This window comes from Salmo salar, chromosome 08 (assembly GCF_965601325.2).
Source record: "Salmo salar chromosome 08, fSalSal1, whole genome shotgun sequence".
NCBI classification, from domain to species: Eukaryota; Metazoa; Chordata; class Actinopteri; order Salmoniformes; family Salmonidae; genus Salmo; species Salmo salar.
In genome coordinates this window covers 871,748-893,150 of record NC_138298.1, presented here as the reverse complement: position 1 = coordinate 893,150, position 21,403 = coordinate 871,748, and the positions used below count along the sequence as shown (strand labels likewise).

Genomic DNA, 21,403 nt, shown 5'->3' with positions numbered 1-21,403 from the left:
AAAACAGACATTTAGTCAATTCATCATTAAATGCTTAATACAAGGCAGTGTTGCTGATGAAATAGTGCAAGAGCACACCCTCGTGGACAAAATGCTTACAGCACCTGGTATTCCCAGGCGGTCTCCCATCCAAGTACTAACCAGGCCCGACCCTGCTTAGCTTCCGAGATCAGACGAGATCGGGCGTACCCAGGCTGGTATGGCCGTAAGCGAGAAACAATCTCTTGCTACAACATATATAGTCAAAGTGAGTCTGATAAAACAGACATTTAGTCAATTCATCATTAAATGCTTAATACAAGGCAGTGTTGCTGATGAAATAGTGCAAGAGCACACCCTCGTGGACAAAATGCTTACAGCACCTGGTATTCCCAGGCGGTCTCCCATCCAAGTACTAACCAGGCCCGACCCTGCTTAGCTTCCGAGATCAGACGAGATCGGGCGTACCCAGGCTGGTATGGCCGTAAGCGAGAAACAATCTCTTGCTACAACATATATAGTCAAAGTGAGTCTGATAAAACAGACATTTAGTCAATTCATCATTAAATGCTTAATACAAGGCAGTGTTGCTGATGAAATAGTGCAAGAGCACACCCTCGTGGACAAAATGCTTACAGCACCTGGTATTCCCAGGCGGTCTCCCATCCAAGTACTAACCAGGCCCGACCCTGCTTAGCTTCCGAGATCAGACGAGATCGGGCGTACCCAGGGTGGTATGGCCGTAAGCGAGTAACAATCTCTTGCTACAACATATATAGTCAAAGTGAGTCTGATAAAACAGACATTTAGTCAATTCATCATTAAATGCTTAATACAAGGCAGTGTTGCTGATGAAATAGTGCAAGAGCACACCCTCGTGGACAAAATGCTTACAGCACCTGGTATTCCCAGGCGGTCTCCCATCCAAGTACTAACCAGGCCCGACCCTGCTTAGCTTCCGAGATCAGACGAGATCGGGCGTACCCAGGCTGGTATGGCCGTAAGCGAGAAAAAATCTCTTGCTACAACATATATAGTCAAAGTGAGTGTGATAAACAGACATTGCATTTTCACCAATTAGATAAGCAGCTTGAACTTTGTGTCACTGAAAAAGTAGAAGAAATTACAAACACTGTTCCCATCACTTTTTAGCACAGGTAGTTGGATAAAATACAAACTTTATTTCCTTTCATCATTTGAACAGGGCAAAGGAGCACAAAGCACACACAAGCTGCATTCAGCAACAATATTCTTGTTTGTCTTATAAATACAAGGCAGATGCTAATTGAAAACACAAGGAAATTTGATCCTATTAAAAAGGCAGGAAGCTGCATTTAGTCAATTCATCATTAAATGCTTACTACAAGGCAGTGTTGCTGATGAAATAGTGCAGGGGCACACCCTCGTGGACAAAATGCTTACAGCACCTGGTATTCCCAGGCTGTCTCCCATCCAAGTACTAACCAGGCCCGACCCTGCTTAGCTTCCGAGATCAGACGAGATCGGGCGTACCCAGGCTGGTATGGCCGTAAGCGAGAAAAAATCTCTTGCTACAACATATATAGTCAAAGTGAGTGTGATAAACAGACATTGCATTTTCACCAATTAGATAAGCAGCTTGAACTTTGTGTCACTGAAAAAGTAGAAGAAATTACAAACACTGTTCCCATCACTTTTTAGCACAGGTAGTTGGATAAAATACAAACTTTATTTCCTTTCATCATTTGAACAGGGCAAAGGAGCACAAAGCACACACAAGCTGCATTCAGCAACAATATTCTTGTTTGTCTTATAAATACAAGGCAGATGCTAATTGAAAACACAAGGAAATTTGATCCTATTAAAAAGGCAGGAAGCTGCATTTAGTCAATTCATCATTAAATGCTTACTACAAGGCAGTGTTGCTGATGAAATAGTGCAGGGGCACACCCTCGTGGACAAAATGCTTACAGCACCTGGTATTCCCAGGCGGTCTCCCATCCAAGTACTAACCAGGCCCGACCCTGCTTAGCTTCCGAGATCAGACGAGATCGGGCGTACCCAGGCTGGTATGGCCGTAAGCGAGAAACAATCTCTTGCTACAACATATATAGTCAAAGTGAATCTGATAAAACAGACATTTAGTCAATTCATCATTAAATGCTTAATACAAGGCAGTGTTGCTGATGAAATAGTGCAAGAGCACACCCTCGTGGACAAGATGCTTACAGCACCTGGTATTCCCAGGCGGTCTCCCATCCAAGTACTAACCAGGCCCGACCCTGCTTAGCTTCCGAGATCAGACGAGATCGGGCGTACTCAGGCTGGTATGGCCGTAAGCGAGAAACAATCTCTTGCTACAACATATATAGTCAAAGTGAGTGTGATAAACAGACATTGCATTTTCACCAATTAGATAAGCAGCTTGAACTTTGTGTCACTGAAAAAGTAGAAGAAATTACAAACACTGTTCCCATCACTTTTTAGCACAGGTAGTTGGATAAAATACAAACTTTATTTCCTTTCATCATTTGAACAGGGCAAAGGAGCACAAAGCACACACAAGCTGCATTCAGCAACAATATTCTTGTTTGTCTTATAAATACAAGGCAGATGCTAATTGAAAACACAAGGAAATTTGATCCTATTAAAAAGGCAGGAAGCTGCATTTAGTCAATTCATCATTAAATGCTTACTACAAGGCAGTGTTGCTGATGAAATAGTGCAGGGGCACACCCTCGTGGACAAAATGCTTACAGCACCTGGTATTCCCAGGCTGTCTCCCATCCAAGTACTAACCAGGCCCGACCCTGCTTAGCTTCCGAGATCAGACGAGATCGGGCGTACCCAGGCTGGTATGGCCGTAAGCGAGAAACAATCTCTTGCTACAACATATATAGTCAAAGTGAGTCTGATAAAACAGACATTTGGTCAATTCATCATTAAATGCTTAATACAAGGCAGTGTTGCTGATGAAATAGTGCAAGAGCACACCCTCGTGGACAAAATGCTTACAGCACCTGGTATTCCCAGGCGGTCTCCCATCCAAGTACTAACCAGGCCCGACCCTGCTTAGCTTCCGAGATCAGACGAGATCAGGCGTACCCAGGCTGGTATGGCCGTAAGCGAGAAACAATCTCTTGCTACAACATATATAGTCAAAGTGAGTCTGATAAAACAGAAATTTAGTCAATTCATCATTAAATGCTTAATACAAGGCAGTGTTGCTGATGAAATAGTGCAAGAGCACACCCTCGTGGACAAAATGCTTACAGCACCTGGTATTCCCAGGCGGTCTCCCATCCAAGTACTAACCAGGCCCGACCCTGCTTAGCTTCCGAGATCAGACGAGATCGGGCGTACCCAGGCTGGTATGGCCGTAAGCGAGAAACAATCTCTTGCTACAACATATATAGTCAAAGTGAGTGTGATAAACAGACATTGCATTTTCACCAATTAGATAAGCAGCTTGAACTTTGTGTCACTGAAAAAGTAGAAGAAATTATAAACACAGTTCCCATCACTTTTTCGCACAGGTAGTTGGATAAAATACAAACTTTATTTCCTTTCATCATTTGAACAGGGCAAAGGAGCACAAAGCACACACAAGCTGCATTCAGCAACAATATTCTTGTTTGTCTTATAAATACAAGGCAGATGCTAATTGAAAACACAAGGAAATTTGATCCTATTAAAAAGGCAGGAAGCTGCATTTAGTCAATTCATCATTAAATGCTTACTACAAGGCAGTGTTGCTGATGAAATAGTGCAGGGGCACACCCTCGTGGACAAAATGCTTACAGCACCTGGTATTCCCAGGCGGTCTCCCATCCAAGTACTAACCAGGCCCGACCCTACTTCGCTTCCGAAATCAGACGAGATCGGGCGTACCCAGGCTGGTATGGCCGTATGGGAGAAACAATCTCTTGCTACAACATATATAGTCAAAGTGAGTGTGATAAACAGACATTGCATTTTCACCAATTAGATAAGCAGCTTGAACTTTGTGTCACTGAAAAAGTAGAAGAAATTACAAACACTGTTCCCATCACTTTTTAGCACAGGTAGTTGGATAAAATACAAACTTTATTTCCTTTCATCATTTGAACAGGGCAAAGGAGCACAAAGCACACACAAGCTGCATTCAGCAACAATATTCTTGTTTGTCTTATAAATACAAGGCAGATGCTAATTGAAAACACAAGGAAATTTGATCCTATTAAAAAGGCAGGAAGCTGCATTTAGTCAATTCATCATTAAATGCTTACTACAAGGCAGTGTTGCTGATGAAATAGTGCAGGGGCACACCCTCGTGGACAAAATGCTTACAGCACCTGGTATTCCCAGGCGGTCTCCCATCCAAGTACTAACCAGGCCCGACCCTGCTTAGCTTCCGAGATCAGACGAGATCGGGCGTACCCAGGCTGGTATGGCCGTAAGCGAGAAACAATCTCTTGCTACAACATATATAGTCAAAGTGAGTGTGATAAACAGACATTGCATTTTCACCAATTAGATAAGCAGCTTGAACTTTGTGTCACTGAAAAAGTAGAAGAAATTACAAACACTGTTCCCATCACTTTTTAGCACAGGTAGTTGGATAAAATACAAACTTTATTTCCTTTCATCATTTGAACAGGGCAAAGGAGCACAAAGCACACACAAGCTGCATTCAGCAACAATATTCTTGTTTGTCTTATAAATACAAGGCAGATGCTAATTGAAAACACAAGGAAATTTGATCCTATTAAAAAGGCAGGAAGCTGCATTTAGTCAATTCATCATTAAATGCTTACTACAAGGCAGTGTTGCTGATGAAATAGTGCAGGGGCACACCCTCGTGGACAAAATGCTTACAGCACCTGGTATTCCCAGGCTGTCTCCCATCCAAGCACTAACCAGGCCCGACCCTGCTTAGCTTCCGAGAACAGACGAGATCGGGCGTACCCAGGCTGGTATGGCCGTAAGCGAGAAACAATCTCTTGCTACAACATATATAGTCAAAGTGAGTCTGATAAAACAGACATTTGGTCAATTCATCATTAAATGCTTAATACAAGGCAGTGTTGCTGATGAAATAGTGCAAGAGCACACCCTCGTGGACAAAATGCTTACAGCACCTGGTATTCCCAGGCGGTCTCCCATCCAAGTACTAACCAGGCCCGACCCTGCTTAGCTTCCGAGATCAGACGAGATCGGGCGTACCCAGGCTGGTATGGCCGTAAGCGAGAAACAATCTCTTGCTACAACATATATAGTCAAAGTGAGTCTGATAAAACAGACATTTAGTCAATTCATCATTAAATGCTTAATACAAGGCAGTGTTGCTGATGAAATAGTGCAAGAGCACACCCTCGTGGACAAAATGCTTACAGCACCTGGTATTCCCAGGCGGTCTCCCATCCAAGTACTAACCAGGCCCGACCCTGCTTAGCTTCCGAGATCAGACGAGATCGGGCGTACCCAGGCTGGTATGGCCGTAAGCGAGAAACAATATCTTGCTACAACATATATAGTCAAAGTGAGTCTGATAAAACAGAAATTTAGTCAATTCATCATTAAATGCTTAATACAAGGCAGTGTTGCTGATGAAATAGTGCAAGAGCACACCCTCGTGGACAAAATGCTTACAGCACCTGGTATTCCCAGGCGGTCTCCCATCCAAGTACTAACCAGGCCCGACCCTGCTTAGCTTCCGAGATCAGGCGTACCCAGGCTGGTATGGCCGTAAGCGAGAAACAATCTCTTGCTACAACATATATAGTCAAAGTGAGTGTGATAAACAGACATTGCATTTTCACCAATTAGATAAGCAGCTTGAACTTTGTGTCACTGAAAAAGTAGAAGAAATTACAAACACTGTTCCCATCACTTTTTAGCACAGGTAGTTGGATAAAATACAAACTTTATTTCCTTTCATCATTTGAACAGGGCAAAGGAGCACAAAGCACACACAAGCTGCATTCAGCAACAATATTCTTGTTTGTCTTATAAATACAAGGCAGATGCTAATTGAAAACACAAGGAAATTTGATCCTATTAAAAAGGCAGGAAGCTGCATTTAGTCAATTCATCATTAAATGCTTACTACAAGGCAGTGTTGCTGATGAAATAGTGCAGGGGCACACCCTCGTGGACAAAATGCTTACAGCACCTGGTATTCCCAGGCTGTCTCCCATCCAAGTACTAACCAGGCCCGACCCTGCTTAGCTTCCGAGATCAGACGAGATCGGGCGTACCCAGGCTGGTATGGCCGTAAGCGAGAAACAATATCTTGCTACAACATATATAGTCAAAGTGAGTCTGATAAAACAGAAATTTAGTCAATTCATCATTAAATGCTTAATACAAGGCAGTGTTGCTGATGAAATAGTGCAAGAGCACACCCTCGTGGACAAAATGCTTACAGCACCTGGTATTCCCAGGCGGTCTCCCATCCAAGTACTAACCAGGCCCGACCCTGCTTAGCTTCCGAGATCAGGCGTACCCAGGCTGGTATGGCCGTAAGCGAGAAACAATCTCTTGCTACAACATATATAGTCAAAGTGAGTGTGATAAACAGACATTGCATTTTCACCAATTAGATAAGCAGCTTGAACTTTGTGTCACTGAAAAAGTAGAAGAAATTACAAACACTGTTCCCATCACTTTTTAGCACAGGTAGTTGGATAAAATACAAACTTTATTTCCTTTCATCATTTGAACAGGGCAAAGGAGCACAAAGCACACACAAGCTGCATTCAGCAACAATATTCTTGTTTGTCTTATAAATACAAGGCAGATGCTAATTGAAAACACAAGGAAATTTGATCCTATTAAAAAGGCAGGAAGCTGCATTTAGTCAATTCATCATTAAATGCTTACTACAAGGCAGTGTTGCTGATGAAATAGTGCAGGGGCACACCCTCGTGGACAAAATGCTTACAGCACCTGGTATTCCCAGGCTGTCTCCCATCCAAGTACTAACCAGGCCCGACCCTGCTTAGCTTCCGAGATCAGACGAGATCGGGCGTACCCAGGCTGGTATGGCCGTAAGCGAGAAACAATCTCTTGCTACAACATATATAGTCAAAGTGAGTCTGATAAAACAGACATTTAGTCAATTCATCATTAAATGCTTAATACAAGGCAGTGTTGCTGATGAAATAGTGCAAGAGCACACCCTCGTGGACAAAATGCTTACAGCACATGGTATTCCCAGGCGGTCTCCCATCCAAGTACTAACCAGGCCCGACCCTGCTTAGCTTCCGAGATCAGACGAGATCGGGCGTACCCAGGCTGGTATGGCCGTAAGCGAGAAACAATATCTTGCTACAACATATATAGTCAAAGTGAGTCTGATAAAACAGAAATTTAGTCAATTCATCATTAAATGCTTAATACAAGGCAGTGTTGCTGATGAAATAGTGCAAGAGCACACCCTCGTGGACAAAATGCTTACAGCACCTGGTATTCCCAGGCGGTCTCCCATCCAAGTACTAACCAGGCCCGACCCTGCTTAGCTTCCGAGATCAGGCGTACCCAGGCTGGTATGGCCGTAAGCGAGAAACAATCTCTTGCTACAACATATATAGTCAAAGTGAGTGTGATAAACAGACATTGCATTTTCACCAATTAGATAAGCAGCTTGAACTTTGTGTCACTGAAAAAGTAGAAGAAATTACAAACACTGTTCCCATCACTTTTTAGCACAGGTAGTTGGATAAAATACAAACTTTATTTCCTTTCATCATTTGAACAGGGCAAAGGAGCACAAAGCACACACAAGCTGCATTCAGCAACAATATTCTTGTTTGTCTTATAAATACAAGGCAGATGCTAATTGAAAACACAAGGAAATTTGATCCTATTAAAAAGGCAGGAAGCTGCATTTAGTCAATTCATCATTAAATGCTTACTACAAGGCAGTGTTGCTGATGAAATAGTGCAGGGGCACACCCTCGTGGACAAAATGCTTACAGCACCTGGTATTCCCAGGCGGTCTCCCATCCAAGTACTAACCAGGCCCGACCCTGCTTAGCTTCCGAGATCAGACGAGATCGGGCGTACCCAGGCTGGTATGGCCGTAAGCGAGAAACAATCTCTTGCTACAACATATATAGTCAAAGTGAGTCTGATAAAACAGATATTTAGTCAATTCATCATTAAATGCTTAATACAAGGCAGTGTTGCTGATGAAATAGTGCAAGAGCACACCCTCGTGGACAAAATGCTTACAGCACCTGGTATTCCCAGGCGGTCTCCCATCCAAGTACTAACCAGGCCCGACCCTGCTTAGCTTCCGAGATCAGACGAGATCGGGCGTACCCAGGCTGGTATGGCCGTAAGCGAGAAACAATCTCTTGCTACAACATATATAGTCAAAGTGAGTCTGATAAAACAGACATTTAGTCAATTCATCATTAAATGCTTAATACAAGGCAGTGTTGCTGATGAAATAGTGCAAGAGCACACCCTCGTGGACAAAATGCTTACAGCACCTGGTATTCCCAGGCGGTCTCCCATCCAAGTACTAACCAGGCCCGACCCTGCTTAGCTTCCGAGATCAGACGAGATCGGGCGTACCCAGGGTGGTATGGCCGTAAGCGAGTAACAATCTCTTGCTACAACATATATAGTCAAAGTGAGTCTGATAAAACAGACATTTAGTCAATTCATCATTAAATGCTTAATACAAGGCAGTGTTGCTGATGAAATAGTGCAAGAGCACACCCTCGTGGACAAAATGCTTACAGCACCTGGTATTCCCAGGCGGTCTCCCATCCAAGTACTAACCAGGCCCGACCCTGCTTAGCTTCCGAGATCAGACGAGATCGGGCGTACCCAGGCTGGTATGGCCGTAAGCGAGAAAAAATCTCTTGCTACAACATATATAGTCAAAGTGAGTGTGATAAACAGACATTGCATTTTCACCAATTAGATAAGCAGCTTGAACTTTGTGTCACTGAAAAAGTAGAAGAAATTACAAACACTGTTCCCATCACTTTTTAGCACAGGTAGTTGGATAAAATACAAACTTTATTTCCTTTCATCATTTGAACAGGGCAAAGGAGCACAAAGCACACACAAGCTGCATTCAGCAACAATATTCTTGTTTGTCTTATAAATACAAGGCAGATGCTAATTGAAAACACAAGGAAATTTGATCCTATTAAAAAGGCAGGAAGCTGCATTTAGTCAATTCATCATTAAATGCTTACTACAAGGCAGTGTTGCTGATGAAATAGTGCAGGGGCACACCCTCGTGGACAAAATGCTTACAGCACCTGGTATTCCCAGGCTGTCTCCCATCCAAGTACTAACCAGGCCCGACCCTGCTTAGCTTCCGAGATCAGACGAGATCGGGCGTACCCAGGCTGGTATGGCCGTAAGCGAGAAAAAATCTCTTGCTACAACATATATAGTCAAAGTGAGTGTGATAAACAGACATTGCATTTTCACCAATTAGATAAGCAGCTTGAACTTTGTGTCACTGAAAAAGTAGAAGAAATTACAAACACTGTTCCCATCACTTTTTAGCACAGGTAGTTGGATAAAATACAAACTTTATTTCCTTTCATCATTTGAACAGGGCAAAGGAGCACAAAGCACACACAAGCTGCATTCAGCAACAATATTCTTGTTTGTCTTATAAATACAAGGCAGATGCTAATTGAAAACACAAGGAAATTTGATCCTATTAAAAAGGCAGGAAGCTGCATTTAGTCAATTCATCATTAAATGCTTACTACAAGGCAGTGTTGCTGATGAAATAGTGCAGGGGCACACCCTCGTGGACAAAATGCTTACAGCACCTGGTATTCCCAGGCGGTCTCCCATCCAAGTACTAACCAGGCCCGACCCTGCTTAGCTTCCGAGATCAGACGAGATCGGGCGTACCCAGGCTGGTATGGCCGTAAGCGAGAAACAATCTCTTGCTACAACATATATAGTCAAAGTGAATCTGATAAAACAGACATTTAGTCAATTCATCATTAAATGCTTAATACAAGGCAGTGTTGCTGATGAAATAGTGCAAGAGCACACCCTCGTGGACAAGATGCTTACAGCACCTGGTATTCCCAGGCGGTCTCCCATCCAAGTACTAACCAGGCCCGACCCTGCTTAGCTTCCGAGATCAGACGAGATCGGGCGTACTCAGGCTGGTATGGCCGTAAGCGAGAAACAATCTCTTGCTACAACATATATAGTCAAAGTGAGTGTGATAAACAGACATTGCATTTTCACCAATTAGATAAGCAGCTTGAACTTTGTGTCACTGAAAAAGTAGAAGAAATTACAAACACTGTTCCCATCACTTTTTAGCACAGGTAGTTGGATAAAATACAAACTTTATTTCCTTTCATCATTTGAACAGGGCAAAGGAGCACAAAGCACACACAAGCTGCATTCAGCAACAATATTCTTGTTTGTCTTATAAATACAAGGCAGATGCTAATTGAAAACACAAGGAAATTTGATCCTATTAAAAAGGCAGGAAGCTGCATTTAGTCAATTCATCATTAAATGCTTACTACAAGGCAGTGTTGCTGATGAAATAGTGCAGGGGCACACCCTCGTGGACAAAATGCTTACAGCACCTGGTATTCCCAGGCTGTCTCCCATCCAAGTACTAACCAGGCCCGACCCTGCTTAGCTTCCGAGATCAGACGAGATCGGGCGTACCCAGGCTGGTATGGCCGTAAGCGAGAAACAATCTCTTGCTACAACATATATAGTCAAAGTGAGTCTGATAAAACAGACATTTGGTCAATTCATCATTAAATGCTTAATACAAGGCAGTGTTGCTGATGAAATAGTGCAAGAGCACACCCTCGTGGACAAAATGCTTACAGCACCTGGTATTCCCAGGCGGTCTCCCATCCAAGTACTAACCAGGCCCGACCCTGCTTAGCTTCCGAGATCAGACGAGATCGGGCGTACCCAGGCTGGTATGGCCGTAAGCGAGAAACAATCTCTTGCTACAACATATATAGTCAAAGTGAGTCTGATAAAACAGACATTTGGTCAATTCATCATTAAATGCTTAATACAAGGCAGTGTTGCTGATGAAATAGTGCAAGAGCACACCCTCGTGGACAAAATGCTTACAGCACCTGGTATTCCCAGGCGGTCTCCCATCCAAGTACTAACCAGGCCCGACCCTGCTTAGCTTCCGAGATCAGACGAGATCGGGCGTACCCAGGCTGGTATGGCCGTAAGCGAGAAACAATCTCTTGCTACAACATATATAGTCAAAGTGAGTGTGATAAACAGACATTGCATTTTCACCAATTAGATAAGCAGCTTGAACTTTGTGTCACTGAAAAAGTAGAAGAAATTATAAACACAGTTCCCATCACTTTTTCGCACAGGTAGTTGGATAAAATACAAACTTTATTTCCTTTCATCATTTGAACAGGGCAAAGGAGCACAAAGCACACACAAGCTGCATTCAGCAACAATATTCTTGTTTGTCTTATAAATACAAGGCAGATGCTAATTGAAAACACAAGGAAATTTGATCCTATTAAAAAGGCAGGAAGCTGCATTTAGTCAATTCATCATTAAATGCTTACTACAAGGCAGTGTTGCTGATGAAATAGTGCAGGGGCACACCCTCGTGGACAAAATGCTTACAGCACCTGGTATTCCCAGGCGGTCTCCCATCCAAGTACTAACCAGGCCCGACCCTACTTCGCTTCCGAAATCAGATGAGATCGGGCGTACCCAGGCTGGTATGGCCGTATGGGAGAAACAATCTCTTGCTACAACATATATAGTCAAAGTGAGTGTGATAAACAGACATTGCATTTTCACCAATTAGATAAGCAGCTTGAACTTTGTGTCACTGAAAAAGTAGAAGAAATTACAAACACTGTTCCCATCACTTTTTAGCACAGGTAGTTGGATAAAATACAAACTTTATTTCCTTTCATCATTTGAACAGGGCAAAGGAGCACAAAGCACACACAAGCTGCATTCAGCAACAATATTCTTGTTTGTCTTATAAATACAAGGCAGATGCTAATTGAAAACACAAGGAAATTTGATCCTATTAAAAAGGCAGGAAGCTGCATTTAGTCAATTCATCATTAAATGCTTACTACAAGGCAGTGTTGCTGATGAAATAGTGCAGGGGCACACCCTCGTGGACAAAATGCTTACAGCACCTGGTATTCCCAGGCGGTCTCCCATCCAAGTACTAACCAGGCCCGACCCTGCTTAGCTTCCGAGATCAGACGAGATCGGGCGTACCCAGGCTGGTATGGCCGTAAGCGAGAAACAATCTCTTGCTACAACATATATAGTCAAAGTGAGTGTGATAAACAGACATTGCATTTTCACCAATTAGATAAGCAGCTTGAACTTTGTGTCACTGAAAAAGTAGAAGAAATTACAAACACTGTTCCCATCACTTTTTAGCACAGGTAGTTGGATAAAATACAAACTTTATTTCCTTTCATCATTTGAACAGGGCAAAGGAGCACAAAGCACACACAAGCTGCATTCAGCAACAATATTCTTGTTTGTCTTATAAATACAAGGCAGATGCTAATTGAAAACACAAGGAAATTTGATCCTATTAAAAAGGCAGGAAGCTGCATTTAGTCAATTCATCATTAAATGCTTACTACAAGGCAGTGTTGCTGATGAAATAGTGCAGGGGCACACCCTCGTGGACAAAATGCTTACAGCACCTGGTATTCCCAGGCTGTCTCCCATCCAAGCACTAACCAGGCCCGACCCTGCTTAGCTTCCGAGAACAGACGAGATCGGGCGTACCCAGGCTGGTATGGCCGTAAGCGAGAAACAATCTCTTGCTACAACATATATAGTCAAAGTGAGTCTGATAAAACAGACATTTGGTCAATTCATCATTAAATGCTTAATACAAGGCAGTGTTGCTGATGAAATAGTGCAAGAGCACACCCTCGTGGACAAAATGCTTACAGCACCTGGTATTCCCAGGCGGTCTCCCATCCAAGTACTAACCAGGCCCGACCCTGCTTAGCTTCCGAGATCAGACGAGATCGGGCGTACCCAGGCTGGTATGGCCGTAAGCGAGAAACAATCTCTTGCTACAACATATATAGTCAAAGTGAGTCTGATAAAACAGACATTTAGTCAATTCATCATTAAATGCTTAATACAAGGCAGTGTTGCTGATGAAATAGTGCAAGAGCACACCCTCGTGGACAAAATGCTTACAGCACCTGGTATTCCCAGGCGGTCTCCCATCCAAGTACTAACCAGGCCCGACCCTGCTTAGCTTCCGAGATCAGACGAGATCGGGCGTACCCAGGCTGGTATGGCCGTAAGCGAGAAACAATATCTTGCTACAACATATATAGTCAAAGTGAGTCTGATAAAACAGAAATTTAGTCAATTCATCATTAAATGCTTAATACAAGGCAGTGTTGCTGATGAAATAGTGCAAGAGCACACCCTCGTGGACAAAATGCTTACAGCACCTGGTATTCCCAGGCGGTCTCCCATCCAAGTACTAACCAGGCCCGACCCTGCTTAGCTTCCGAGATCAGGCGTACCCAGGCTGGTATGGCCGTAAGCGAGAAACAATCTCTTGCTACAACATATATAGTCAAAGTGAGTGTGATAAACAGACATTGCATTTTCACCAATTAGATAAGCAGCTTGAACTTTGTGTCACTGAAAAAGTAGAAGAAATTACAAACACTGTTCCCATCACTTTTTAGCACAGGTAGTTGGATAAAATACAAACTTTATTTCCTTTCATCATTTGAACAGGGCAAAGGAGCACAAAGCACACACAAGCTGCATTCAGCAACAATATTCTTGTTTGTCTTATAAATACAAGGCAGATGCTAATTGAAAACACAAGGAAATTTGATCCTATTAAAAAGGCAGGAAGCTGCATTTAGTCAATTCATCATTAAATGCTTACTACAAGGCAGTGTTGCTGATGAAATAGTGCAGGGGCACACCCTCGTGGACAAAATGCTTACAGCACCTGGTATTCCCAGGCTGTCTCCCATCCAAGTACTAACCAGGCCCGACCCTGCTTAGCTTCCGAGATCAGACGAGATCGGGCGTACCCAGGCTGGTATGGCCGTAAGCGAGAAACAATCTCTTGCTACAACATATATAGTCAAAGTGAGTCTGATAAAACAGACATTTAGTCAATTCATCATTAAATGCTTAATACAAGGCAGTGTTGCTGATGAAATAGTGCAAGAGCACACCCTCGTGGACAAAATGCTTACAGCACATGGTATTCCCAGGCGGTCTCCCATCCAAGTACTAACCAGGCCCGACCCTGCTTAGCTTCCGAGATCAGACGAGATCGGGCGTACCCAGGCTGGTATGGCCGTAAGCGAGAAACAATATCTTGCTACAACATATATAGTCAAAGTGAGTCTGATAAAACAGAAATTTAGTCAATTCATCATTAAATGCTTAATACAAGGCAGTGTTGCTGATGAAATAGTGCAAGAGCACACCCTCGTGGACAAAATGCTTACAGCACCTGGTATTCCCAGGCGGTCTCCCATCCAAGTACTAACCAGGCCCGACCCTGCTTAGCTTCCGAGATCAGGCGTACCCAGGCTGGTATGGCCGTAAGCGAGAAACAATCTCTTGCTACAACATATATAGTCAAAGTGAGTGTGATAAACAGACATTGCATTTTCACCAATTAGATAAGCAGCTTGAACTTTGTGTCACTGAAAAAGTAGAAGAAATTACAAACACTGTTCCCATCACTTTTTAGCACAGGTAGTTGGATAAAATACAAACTTTATTTCCTTTCATCATTTGAACAGGGCAAAGGAGCACAAAGCACACACAAGCTGCATTCAGCAACAATATTCTTGTTTGTCTTATAAATACAAGGCAGATGCTAATTGAAAACACAAGGAAATTTGATCCTATTAAAAAGGCAGGAAGCTGCATTTAGTCAATTCATCATTAAATGCTTACTACAAGGCAGTGTTGCTGATGAAATAGTGCAGGGGCACACCCTCGTGGACAAAATGCTTACAGCACCTGGTATTCCCAGGCGGTCTCCCATCCAAGTACTAACCAGGCCCGACCCTGCTTAGCTTCCGAGATCAGACGAGATCGGGCGTACCCAGGCTGGTATGGCCGTAAGCGAGAAACAATCTCTTGCTACAACATATATAGTCAAAGTGAATCTGATAAAACAGACATTTAGTCAATTCATCATTAAATGCTTAATACAAGGCAGTGTTGCTGATGAAATAGTGCAAGAGCACACCCTCGTGGACAAGATGCTTACAGCACCTGGTATTCCCAGGCGGTCTCCCATCCAAGTACTAACCAGGCCCGACCCTGCTTAGCTTCCGAGATCAGACGAGATCGGGCGTACTCAGGCTGGTATGGCCGTAAGCGAGAAACAATCTCTTGCTACAACATATATAGTCAAAGTGAGTGTGATAAACAGACATTGCATTTTCACCAATTAGATAAGCAGCTTGAACTTTGTGTCACTGAAAAAGTAGAAGAAATTACAAACACTGTTCCCATCACTTTTTAGCACAGGTAGTTGGATAAAATACAAACTTTATTTCCTTTCATCATTTGAACAGGGCAAAGGAGCACAAAGCACACACAAGCTGCATTCAGCAACAATATTCTTGTTTGTCTTATAAATACAAGGCAGATGCTAATTGAAAACACAAGGAAATTTGATCCTATTAAAAAGGCAGGAAGCTGCATTTAGTCAATTCATCATTAAATGCTTACTACAAGGCAGTGTTGCTGATGAAATAGTGCAGGGGCACACCCTCGTGGACAAAATGCTTACAGCACCTGGTATTCCCAGGCTGTCTCCCATCCAAGTACTAACCAGGCCCGACCCTGCTTAGCTTCCGAGATCAGACGAGATCGGGCGTACCCAGGCTGGTATGGCCGTAAGCGAGAAACAATCTCTTGCTACAACATATATAGTCAAAGTGAGTCTGATAAAACAGACATTTGGTCAATTCATCATTAAATGCTTAATACAAGGCAGTGTTGCTGATGAAATAGTGCAAGAGCACACCCTCGTGGACAAAATGCTTACAGCACCTGGTATTCCCAGGCGGTCTCCCATCCAAGTACTAACCAGGCCCGACCCTGCTTAGCTTCCGAGATCAGACGAGATCGGGCGTACCCAGGCTGGTATGGCCGTAAGCGAGAAACAATCTCTTGCTACAACATATATAGTCAAAGTGAGTCTGATAAAACAGACATTTAGTCAATTCATCATTAAATGCTTAATACAAGGCAGTGTTGCTGATGAAATAGTGCAAGAGCACACCCTCGTGGACAAAATGCTTACAGCACCTGGTATTCCCAGGCGGTCTCCCATCCAAGTACTAACCAGGCCCGACCCTGCTTAGCTTCCGAGATCAGACGAGATCGGGCGTACCCAGGCTGGTATGGCCGTAAGCGAGAAACAATATCTTGCTACAACATATATAGTCAAAGTGAGTCTGATAAAACAGAAATTTAGTCAATTCATCATTAAATGCTTAATACAAGGCAGTGTTGCTGATGAAATAGTGCAAGAGCACACCCTCGTGGACAAAATGCTTACAGCACCTGGTATTCCCAGGCGGTCTCCCATCCAAGTACTAACCAGGCCCGACCCTGCTTAGCTTCCGAGATCAGGCGTACCCAGGCTGGTATGGCCGTAAGCGAGAAACAATCTCTTGCTACAACATATATAGTCAAAGTGAGTGTGATAAACAGACATTGCATTTTCACCAATTAGATAAGCAGCTTGAACTTTGTGTCACTGAAAAAGTAGAAGAAATTACAAACACTGTTCCCATCACTTTTTAGCACAGGTAGTTGGATAAAATACAAACTTTATTTCCTTTCATCATTTGAACAGGGCAAAGGAGCACAAAGCACACACAAGCTGCATTCAGCAACAATATTCTTGTTTGTCTTATAAATACAAGGCAGATGCTAATTGAAAACACAAGGAAATTTGATCCTATTAAAAAGGCAGGAAGCTGCATTTAGTCAATTCATCATTAAATGCTTACTACAAGGCAGTGTTGCTGATGAAATAGTGCAGGGGCACACCCTCGTGGACAAAATGCTTACAGCACCTGGTATTCCCAGGCTGTCTCCCATCCAAGTACTAACCAGGCCCGACCCTGCTTAGCTTCCGAGATCAGACGAGATCGGGCGTACCCAGGCTGGTATGGCCGTAAGCGAGAAACAATCTCTTGCTACAACATATATAGTCAAAGTGAGTCTGATAAAACAGACATTTAGTCAATTCATCATTAAATGCTTAATACAAGGCAGTGTTGCTGATGAAATAGTGCAAGAGCACACCCTCGTGGACAAAATGCTTACAGCACATGGTATTCCCAGGCGGTCTCCCATCCAAGTACTAACCAGGCCCGACCCTGCTTAGCTTCCGAGATCAGACGAGATCGGGCGTACCCAGGCTGGTATGGCCGTAAGCGAGAAACAATATCTTGCTACAACATATATAGTCAAAGTGAGTCTGATAAAACAGAAATTTAGTCAATTCATCATTAAATGCTTAATACAAGGCAGTGTTGCTGATGAAATAGTGCAAGAGCACACCCTCGTGGACAAAATGCTTACAGCACCTGGTATTCCCAGGCGGTCTCCCATCCAAGTACTAACCAGGCCCGACCCTGCTTAGCTTCCGAGATCAGGCGTACCCAGGCTGGTATGGCCGTAAGCGAGAAACAATCTCTTGCTACAACATATATAGTCAAAGTGAGCGTGATAAACAGACATTGCATTTTCACCAATTAGATAAGCAGCTTGAACTTTGTGTCACTGAAAAAGTAGAAGAAATTACAAACACTGTTCCCATCACTTTTTAGCACAGGTAGTTGGATAAAATACAAACTTTATTTCCTTTCATCATTTGAACAGGGCAAAGGAGCACAAAGCACACACAAGCTGCATTCAGCAACAATATTCTTGTTTGTCTTATAAATACAAGGCAGATGCTAATTGAAAACACAAGGAAATTTGATCCTATTAAAAAGGCAGGAAGCTGCATTTAGTCAATTCATCATTAAATGCTTACTACAAGGCAGTGTTGCTGATGAAATAGTGCAGGGGCACACCCTCGTGGACAAAATGCTTACAGCACCTGGTATTCCCAGGCTGTCTCCCATCCAAGTACTAACCAGGCCCGACCCTGCTTAGCTTCCGAGATCAGACGAGATCGGGCGTACCCAGGCTGGTATGGCCGTAAGCGAGAAACAATCTCTTGCTACAACATATATAGTCAAAGTGAGTCTGATAAAACAGACATTTAGTCAATTCATCATTAAATGCTTAATACAAGGCAGTGTTGCTGATGAAATAGTGCAAGAGCACACCCTCGTGGACAAAATGCTTACAGCACATGGTATTCCCAGGCGGTCTCCCATCCAAGTACTAACCAGGCCCGACCCTGCTTAGCTTCCGAGATCAGACGAGATCGGGCGTACCCAGGCTGGTATGGCCGTAAGCGAGAAACAATCTCTTGCTACAACATATATAGTCAAAGTGAGTCTGAAAAAACAGACATTTAGTCAATTCATCATTAAATGCTTAATACAAGGCAGTGTTGCTGATGAAATAGTGCAAGAGCACACCCTCGTGGACAAAATGCTTACAGCACCTGGTATTCCCAGGCGGTCTCCCATTCAAGTACTAACCAGGCCCGACCCTGCTTAGCTTCCGAGATCAGACGAGATCGGGCGTACTCAGGCTGGTATGGCCGTAAGCGAGAAACAATCTCTTGCTACAACATATATAGTCAAAGTGAGTGTGATAAACAGACATTGCATTTTCACCAATTAGATAAGCAGCTTGAACTTTGTGTCACTGAAAAAGTAGAAGAAATTACAAACACTGTTCCCATCACTTTTTAGCACAGGTAGTTGGATAAAATACAAACTTTATTTCCTTTCATCATTTGAACAGGGAAAAGGAGCACAAAGCACACACAAGCTGCATTCAGCAACAATATTCTTGTTTGTCTTATAAATACAAGGCAGATGCTAATTGAAAACACAAGGAAATTTGATCCTATTAAAAAGGCAGGAAGCTGCATTTAGTCAATTCATCATTAAATGCTTACTACAAGGCAGTGTTGCTGATGAAATAGTGCAGGGGCACACCCTCGTGGACAAAATGCTTACAGCACCTGGTATTCCCAGGCTGTCTCCCATCCAAGTACTAACCAGGCCCGACCCTGCTTAGCTTCCGAGATCAGACGAGATCGGGCGTACCCAGGCTGGTATGGCCGTAAGCGAGAAAAAATCTCTTGCTACAACATATATAGTCAAAGTGAGTGTGATAAACAGACATTGCATTTTCACCAATTAGATAAGCAGCTTGAACTTTGTGTCACTGAAAAAGTAGAAGAAATTACAAACACTGTTCCCATCACTTTTTAGCACAGGTAGTTGGATAAAATACAAACTTTATTTCCTTTCATCATTTGAACAGGGCAAAGGAGCACAAAGCACACACAAGCTGCATTCAGCAACAATATTCTTGTTTGTCTTATAAATACAAGGCAGATGCTAATTGAAAACACAAGGAAATTTGATCCTATTAAAAAGGCAGGAAGCTGCATTTAGTCAATTCATCATTAAATGCTTACTACAAGGCAGTGTTGCTGATGAAATAGTGCAGGGGCACACCCTCGTGGACAAAATGCTTACAGCACCTGGTATTCCCAGGCTGTCTCCCATCCAAGTACTAACCAGGCCCGACCCTGCTTAGCTTCCGAGATCAGACGAGATCGGGCGTACCCAGGCTGGTATGGCCGTAAGCGAGAAAAAATCTCTTGCTACAACATATATAGTCAAAGTGAGTGTGATAAACAGACATTGCATTTTCACCAATTAGATAAGCAGCTTGAACTTTGTGTCACTGAAAAAGTAGAAGAAATTACAAACACTGTTCCCATCACTTTTTAGCACAGGTAGTTGGATAAAATACAAACTTTATTTCCTTTCATCATTTGAACAGGGCAAAGGAGCACAAAGCACACACAAGCTGCATTCAGCAACAATATTCTTGTTTGTCTTATAAATACAAGGCAGATGCTAATTGAAAACACAAGGAAATTTGATCCTATTAAAAAGGCAGGAAGCTGCATTTAGTCAATTCATCATTAAATGCTTACTACAAGGCAGTGTTGCTGATGAAATAGTGCAGGGGCACACCCTCGTGGACAAAATGCTTACAGCACCTGGTATTCCCAGGCGGTCTCCCATCCAAGTACTAACCAGGCCCGACCCTGCTTAGCTTCCGAGATCAGACGAGATCGGGCGTACCCAGGCTGGTATGGCCGTAAGCGAGAAACAATCTCTTGCTACAACATATATAGTCAAAGTGAATCTGATAAAACAGACATTTAGTCAATTCATCATTAAATGCTTAATACAAGGCAGTGTTGCTGATGAAATAGTGCAAGAGCACACCCTCGTGGACAAGATGCTTACAGCACCTGGTATTCCCAGGCGGTCTCCCATCCAAGTACTAACCAGGCCCGACCCTGCTTAGCTTCCGAGATCAGACGAGATCGGGCGTACTCAGGCTGGTATGGCCGTAAGCGAGAAACAATCTCTTGCTACAACATATATAGTCAAAGTGAGTGTGATAAACAGACATTGCATTTTCACCAATTAGATAAGCAGCTTGAACTTTGTGTCACTGAAAAAGTAGAAGAAATTACAAACACTGTTCCCATCACTTTTTAGCACAGGTAGTTGGATAAAATACAAACTTTATTTCCTTTCATCATTTGAACAGGGCAAAGGAGCACAAAGCACACACAAGCTGCATTCAGCAACAATATTCTTGTTTGTCTTATAAATACAAGGCAGATGCTAATTGAAAACACAAGGAAATTTGATCCTATTAAAAAGGCAGGAAGCTGCATTTAGTCAATTCATCATTAAATGCTTACTACAAGGCAGTGTTGCTGATGAAATAGTGCAGGGGCACACCCTCGTGGACAAAATGCTTACAGCACCTGGTATTCCCAGGCTGTCTCCCATCCAAGTACTAACCAGGCCCGACCCTGCTTAGCTTCCGAGATCAGACGAGATCGGGCGTACCCAGGCTGGTATGGCCGTAAGCGAGAAACAATCTCTTGCTACAACATATATAGTCAAAGTGAGTCTGATAAAACAGACATTTGGTCAATTCATCATTAAATGCTTAATACAAGGCAGTGTTGCTGATGAAATAGTGCAAGAGCACACCCTCGTGGACAAAATGCTAACAGCACCTGGTATTCCCAGGCGGTCTCCCATCCAAGTACTAACCAGGCCCGACCCTGCTTAGCTTCCGAGATCAGACGAGATCAGGCGTACCCAGGCTGGTATGGCCGTAAGCGAGAAACAATCTCTTGCTACAACATATATAGTCAAAGTGAGTCTGATAAAACAGACATTTAGTCAATTCATCATTA

General features: G+C 43.1%; 47 non-coding genes and 11 pseudogenes across 47 annotated transcripts; all 58 read right to left on the bottom strand.

Annotated features, from left to right (window-relative positions):
• Positions 1-92: 92 nt before the first annotated feature.
• LOC145853662 (5S ribosomal RNA) lies at positions 93-211 on the bottom strand. The gene has a single exon (XR_014374561.1). It is a non-coding gene; the product is annotated as a 5S ribosomal RNA (ribosomal RNA).
• A 139-nt stretch (positions 212-350) lies between these two features.
• Positions 351-469, bottom strand: LOC145853661 (5S ribosomal RNA). Its single transcript, XR_014374560.1, has one exon. It is a non-coding gene; the product is annotated as a 5S ribosomal RNA (ribosomal RNA).
• A 139-nt stretch (positions 470-608) lies between these two features.
• On the bottom strand, positions 609-727 carry LOC145853953 (5S ribosomal RNA). The gene has a single exon (XR_014374838.1). It is a non-coding gene; the product is annotated as a 5S ribosomal RNA (ribosomal RNA).
• A 139-nt stretch (positions 728-866) lies between these two features.
• LOC145853660 (5S ribosomal RNA) lies at positions 867-985 on the bottom strand. The gene has a single exon (XR_014374559.1). It is a non-coding gene; the product is annotated as a 5S ribosomal RNA (ribosomal RNA).
• Positions 986-1,394: 409 nt separating this feature from the next.
• On the bottom strand, positions 1,395-1,513 carry LOC145887217 (5S ribosomal RNA). The gene has a single exon (XR_014398806.1). It is a non-coding gene; the product is annotated as a 5S ribosomal RNA (ribosomal RNA).
• Positions 1,514-1,922: 409 nt separating this feature from the next.
• LOC145853659 (5S ribosomal RNA) lies at positions 1,923-2,041 on the bottom strand. Its single transcript, XR_014374558.1, has one exon. It is a non-coding gene; the product is annotated as a 5S ribosomal RNA (ribosomal RNA).
• Positions 2,042-2,180: 139 nt separating this feature from the next.
• LOC145883116 (5S ribosomal RNA) lies at positions 2,181-2,299 on the bottom strand. Its single transcript, XR_014394689.1, has one exon. It is a non-coding gene; the product is annotated as a 5S ribosomal RNA (ribosomal RNA).
• Positions 2,300-2,708: 409 nt separating this feature from the next.
• LOC145887216 (5S ribosomal RNA) lies at positions 2,709-2,827 on the bottom strand. The gene has a single exon (XR_014398805.1). It is a non-coding gene; the product is annotated as a 5S ribosomal RNA (ribosomal RNA).
• Positions 2,828-2,966: 139 nt separating this feature from the next.
• On the bottom strand, positions 2,967-3,085 carry LOC145882848 (5S ribosomal RNA). The gene has a single exon (XR_014394418.1). It is a non-coding gene; the product is annotated as a 5S ribosomal RNA (ribosomal RNA).
• A 139-nt stretch (positions 3,086-3,224) lies between these two features.
• Positions 3,225-3,343, bottom strand: LOC145853657 (5S ribosomal RNA). The gene has a single exon (XR_014374557.1). It is a non-coding gene; the product is annotated as a 5S ribosomal RNA (ribosomal RNA).
• Positions 3,344-3,752: 409 nt separating this feature from the next.
• Positions 3,753-3,871, bottom strand: LOC145853050 (uncharacterized; annotated as a pseudogene).
• A 409-nt stretch (positions 3,872-4,280) lies between these two features.
• Positions 4,281-4,399, bottom strand: LOC145853655 (5S ribosomal RNA). The gene has a single exon (XR_014374555.1). It is a non-coding gene; the product is annotated as a 5S ribosomal RNA (ribosomal RNA).
• Positions 4,400-4,808: 409 nt separating this feature from the next.
• LOC145852982 (uncharacterized) lies at positions 4,809-4,927 on the bottom strand (annotated as a pseudogene).
• A 139-nt stretch (positions 4,928-5,066) lies between these two features.
• LOC145853654 (5S ribosomal RNA) lies at positions 5,067-5,185 on the bottom strand. Its single transcript, XR_014374554.1, has one exon. It is a non-coding gene; the product is annotated as a 5S ribosomal RNA (ribosomal RNA).
• Positions 5,186-5,324: 139 nt separating this feature from the next.
• Positions 5,325-5,443, bottom strand: LOC145853653 (5S ribosomal RNA). Its single transcript, XR_014374553.1, has one exon. It is a non-coding gene; the product is annotated as a 5S ribosomal RNA (ribosomal RNA).
• Positions 5,444-5,582: 139 nt separating this feature from the next.
• Positions 5,583-5,691, bottom strand: LOC145853255 (uncharacterized; annotated as a pseudogene).
• Positions 5,692-6,100: 409 nt separating this feature from the next.
• Positions 6,101-6,219, bottom strand: LOC145887215 (5S ribosomal RNA). Its single transcript, XR_014398804.1, has one exon. It is a non-coding gene; the product is annotated as a 5S ribosomal RNA (ribosomal RNA).
• Positions 6,220-6,358: 139 nt separating this feature from the next.
• On the bottom strand, positions 6,359-6,467 carry LOC145853254 (uncharacterized; annotated as a pseudogene).
• Positions 6,468-6,876: 409 nt separating this feature from the next.
• Positions 6,877-6,995, bottom strand: LOC145887214 (5S ribosomal RNA). Its single transcript, XR_014398803.1, has one exon. It is a non-coding gene; the product is annotated as a 5S ribosomal RNA (ribosomal RNA).
• Positions 6,996-7,134: 139 nt separating this feature from the next.
• Positions 7,135-7,253, bottom strand: LOC145885701 (5S ribosomal RNA). Its single transcript, XR_014397284.1, has one exon. It is a non-coding gene; the product is annotated as a 5S ribosomal RNA (ribosomal RNA).
• Positions 7,254-7,392: 139 nt separating this feature from the next.
• On the bottom strand, positions 7,393-7,501 carry LOC145853253 (uncharacterized; annotated as a pseudogene).
• Positions 7,502-7,910: 409 nt separating this feature from the next.
• Positions 7,911-8,029, bottom strand: LOC145853643 (5S ribosomal RNA). Its single transcript, XR_014374552.1, has one exon. It is a non-coding gene; the product is annotated as a 5S ribosomal RNA (ribosomal RNA).
• Positions 8,030-8,168: 139 nt separating this feature from the next.
• On the bottom strand, positions 8,169-8,287 carry LOC145853632 (5S ribosomal RNA). The gene has a single exon (XR_014374551.1). It is a non-coding gene; the product is annotated as a 5S ribosomal RNA (ribosomal RNA).
• A 139-nt stretch (positions 8,288-8,426) lies between these two features.
• On the bottom strand, positions 8,427-8,545 carry LOC145853841 (5S ribosomal RNA). The gene has a single exon (XR_014374726.1). It is a non-coding gene; the product is annotated as a 5S ribosomal RNA (ribosomal RNA).
• A 139-nt stretch (positions 8,546-8,684) lies between these two features.
• On the bottom strand, positions 8,685-8,803 carry LOC145853621 (5S ribosomal RNA). The gene has a single exon (XR_014374550.1). It is a non-coding gene; the product is annotated as a 5S ribosomal RNA (ribosomal RNA).
• A 409-nt stretch (positions 8,804-9,212) lies between these two features.
• LOC145887212 (5S ribosomal RNA) lies at positions 9,213-9,331 on the bottom strand. Its single transcript, XR_014398801.1, has one exon. It is a non-coding gene; the product is annotated as a 5S ribosomal RNA (ribosomal RNA).
• A 409-nt stretch (positions 9,332-9,740) lies between these two features.
• LOC145853610 (5S ribosomal RNA) lies at positions 9,741-9,859 on the bottom strand. Its single transcript, XR_014374549.1, has one exon. It is a non-coding gene; the product is annotated as a 5S ribosomal RNA (ribosomal RNA).
• A 139-nt stretch (positions 9,860-9,998) lies between these two features.
• Positions 9,999-10,117, bottom strand: LOC145883105 (5S ribosomal RNA). Its single transcript, XR_014394678.1, has one exon. It is a non-coding gene; the product is annotated as a 5S ribosomal RNA (ribosomal RNA).
• Positions 10,118-10,526: 409 nt separating this feature from the next.
• On the bottom strand, positions 10,527-10,645 carry LOC145887211 (5S ribosomal RNA). The gene has a single exon (XR_014398800.1). It is a non-coding gene; the product is annotated as a 5S ribosomal RNA (ribosomal RNA).
• Positions 10,646-10,784: 139 nt separating this feature from the next.
• On the bottom strand, positions 10,785-10,903 carry LOC145853599 (5S ribosomal RNA). Its single transcript, XR_014374548.1, has one exon. It is a non-coding gene; the product is annotated as a 5S ribosomal RNA (ribosomal RNA).
• Positions 10,904-11,042: 139 nt separating this feature from the next.
• LOC145853588 (5S ribosomal RNA) lies at positions 11,043-11,161 on the bottom strand. The gene has a single exon (XR_014374547.1). It is a non-coding gene; the product is annotated as a 5S ribosomal RNA (ribosomal RNA).
• A 409-nt stretch (positions 11,162-11,570) lies between these two features.
• LOC145852925 (uncharacterized) lies at positions 11,571-11,689 on the bottom strand (annotated as a pseudogene).
• Positions 11,690-12,098: 409 nt separating this feature from the next.
• On the bottom strand, positions 12,099-12,217 carry LOC145853577 (5S ribosomal RNA). Its single transcript, XR_014374546.1, has one exon. It is a non-coding gene; the product is annotated as a 5S ribosomal RNA (ribosomal RNA).
• A 409-nt stretch (positions 12,218-12,626) lies between these two features.
• LOC145852980 (uncharacterized) lies at positions 12,627-12,745 on the bottom strand (annotated as a pseudogene).
• A 139-nt stretch (positions 12,746-12,884) lies between these two features.
• LOC145853565 (5S ribosomal RNA) lies at positions 12,885-13,003 on the bottom strand. Its single transcript, XR_014374544.1, has one exon. It is a non-coding gene; the product is annotated as a 5S ribosomal RNA (ribosomal RNA).
• A 139-nt stretch (positions 13,004-13,142) lies between these two features.
• On the bottom strand, positions 13,143-13,261 carry LOC145853554 (5S ribosomal RNA). Its single transcript, XR_014374543.1, has one exon. It is a non-coding gene; the product is annotated as a 5S ribosomal RNA (ribosomal RNA).
• Positions 13,262-13,400: 139 nt separating this feature from the next.
• LOC145853252 (uncharacterized) lies at positions 13,401-13,509 on the bottom strand (annotated as a pseudogene).
• A 409-nt stretch (positions 13,510-13,918) lies between these two features.
• Positions 13,919-14,037, bottom strand: LOC145887210 (5S ribosomal RNA). The gene has a single exon (XR_014398799.1). It is a non-coding gene; the product is annotated as a 5S ribosomal RNA (ribosomal RNA).
• A 139-nt stretch (positions 14,038-14,176) lies between these two features.
• Positions 14,177-14,295, bottom strand: LOC145885700 (5S ribosomal RNA). Its single transcript, XR_014397283.1, has one exon. It is a non-coding gene; the product is annotated as a 5S ribosomal RNA (ribosomal RNA).
• Positions 14,296-14,434: 139 nt separating this feature from the next.
• LOC145853251 (uncharacterized) lies at positions 14,435-14,543 on the bottom strand (annotated as a pseudogene).
• Positions 14,544-14,952: 409 nt separating this feature from the next.
• Positions 14,953-15,071, bottom strand: LOC145853543 (5S ribosomal RNA). Its single transcript, XR_014374542.1, has one exon. It is a non-coding gene; the product is annotated as a 5S ribosomal RNA (ribosomal RNA).
• Positions 15,072-15,210: 139 nt separating this feature from the next.
• On the bottom strand, positions 15,211-15,329 carry LOC145883094 (5S ribosomal RNA). The gene has a single exon (XR_014394667.1). It is a non-coding gene; the product is annotated as a 5S ribosomal RNA (ribosomal RNA).
• Positions 15,330-15,738: 409 nt separating this feature from the next.
• Positions 15,739-15,857, bottom strand: LOC145887209 (5S ribosomal RNA). Its single transcript, XR_014398798.1, has one exon. It is a non-coding gene; the product is annotated as a 5S ribosomal RNA (ribosomal RNA).
• Positions 15,858-15,996: 139 nt separating this feature from the next.
• On the bottom strand, positions 15,997-16,115 carry LOC145853532 (5S ribosomal RNA). Its single transcript, XR_014374541.1, has one exon. It is a non-coding gene; the product is annotated as a 5S ribosomal RNA (ribosomal RNA).
• Positions 16,116-16,254: 139 nt separating this feature from the next.
• On the bottom strand, positions 16,255-16,373 carry LOC145853521 (5S ribosomal RNA). Its single transcript, XR_014374540.1, has one exon. It is a non-coding gene; the product is annotated as a 5S ribosomal RNA (ribosomal RNA).
• Positions 16,374-16,512: 139 nt separating this feature from the next.
• LOC145853249 (uncharacterized) lies at positions 16,513-16,621 on the bottom strand (annotated as a pseudogene).
• A 409-nt stretch (positions 16,622-17,030) lies between these two features.
• LOC145887208 (5S ribosomal RNA) lies at positions 17,031-17,149 on the bottom strand. The gene has a single exon (XR_014398797.1). It is a non-coding gene; the product is annotated as a 5S ribosomal RNA (ribosomal RNA).
• Positions 17,150-17,288: 139 nt separating this feature from the next.
• LOC145885698 (5S ribosomal RNA) lies at positions 17,289-17,407 on the bottom strand. Its single transcript, XR_014397281.1, has one exon. It is a non-coding gene; the product is annotated as a 5S ribosomal RNA (ribosomal RNA).
• A 139-nt stretch (positions 17,408-17,546) lies between these two features.
• On the bottom strand, positions 17,547-17,655 carry LOC145853248 (uncharacterized; annotated as a pseudogene).
• Positions 17,656-18,064: 409 nt separating this feature from the next.
• LOC145887207 (5S ribosomal RNA) lies at positions 18,065-18,183 on the bottom strand. The gene has a single exon (XR_014398796.1). It is a non-coding gene; the product is annotated as a 5S ribosomal RNA (ribosomal RNA).
• Positions 18,184-18,322: 139 nt separating this feature from the next.
• On the bottom strand, positions 18,323-18,441 carry LOC145885697 (5S ribosomal RNA). Its single transcript, XR_014397280.1, has one exon. It is a non-coding gene; the product is annotated as a 5S ribosomal RNA (ribosomal RNA).
• A 139-nt stretch (positions 18,442-18,580) lies between these two features.
• LOC145882029 (5S ribosomal RNA) lies at positions 18,581-18,699 on the bottom strand. Its single transcript, XR_014393596.1, has one exon. It is a non-coding gene; the product is annotated as a 5S ribosomal RNA (ribosomal RNA).
• A 409-nt stretch (positions 18,700-19,108) lies between these two features.
• Positions 19,109-19,227, bottom strand: LOC145887206 (5S ribosomal RNA). Its single transcript, XR_014398795.1, has one exon. It is a non-coding gene; the product is annotated as a 5S ribosomal RNA (ribosomal RNA).
• Positions 19,228-19,636: 409 nt separating this feature from the next.
• Positions 19,637-19,755, bottom strand: LOC145887205 (5S ribosomal RNA). The gene has a single exon (XR_014398794.1). It is a non-coding gene; the product is annotated as a 5S ribosomal RNA (ribosomal RNA).
• Positions 19,756-20,164: 409 nt separating this feature from the next.
• On the bottom strand, positions 20,165-20,283 carry LOC145853510 (5S ribosomal RNA). Its single transcript, XR_014374537.1, has one exon. It is a non-coding gene; the product is annotated as a 5S ribosomal RNA (ribosomal RNA).
• Positions 20,284-20,422: 139 nt separating this feature from the next.
• On the bottom strand, positions 20,423-20,541 carry LOC145883083 (5S ribosomal RNA). Its single transcript, XR_014394656.1, has one exon. It is a non-coding gene; the product is annotated as a 5S ribosomal RNA (ribosomal RNA).
• Positions 20,542-20,950: 409 nt separating this feature from the next.
• On the bottom strand, positions 20,951-21,069 carry LOC145887204 (5S ribosomal RNA). Its single transcript, XR_014398793.1, has one exon. It is a non-coding gene; the product is annotated as a 5S ribosomal RNA (ribosomal RNA).
• Positions 21,070-21,208: 139 nt separating this feature from the next.
• On the bottom strand, positions 21,209-21,327 carry LOC145886207 (5S ribosomal RNA). Its single transcript, XR_014397791.1, has one exon. It is a non-coding gene; the product is annotated as a 5S ribosomal RNA (ribosomal RNA).
• Between the last annotated feature and the right edge of the window lie 76 nt (positions 21,328-21,403).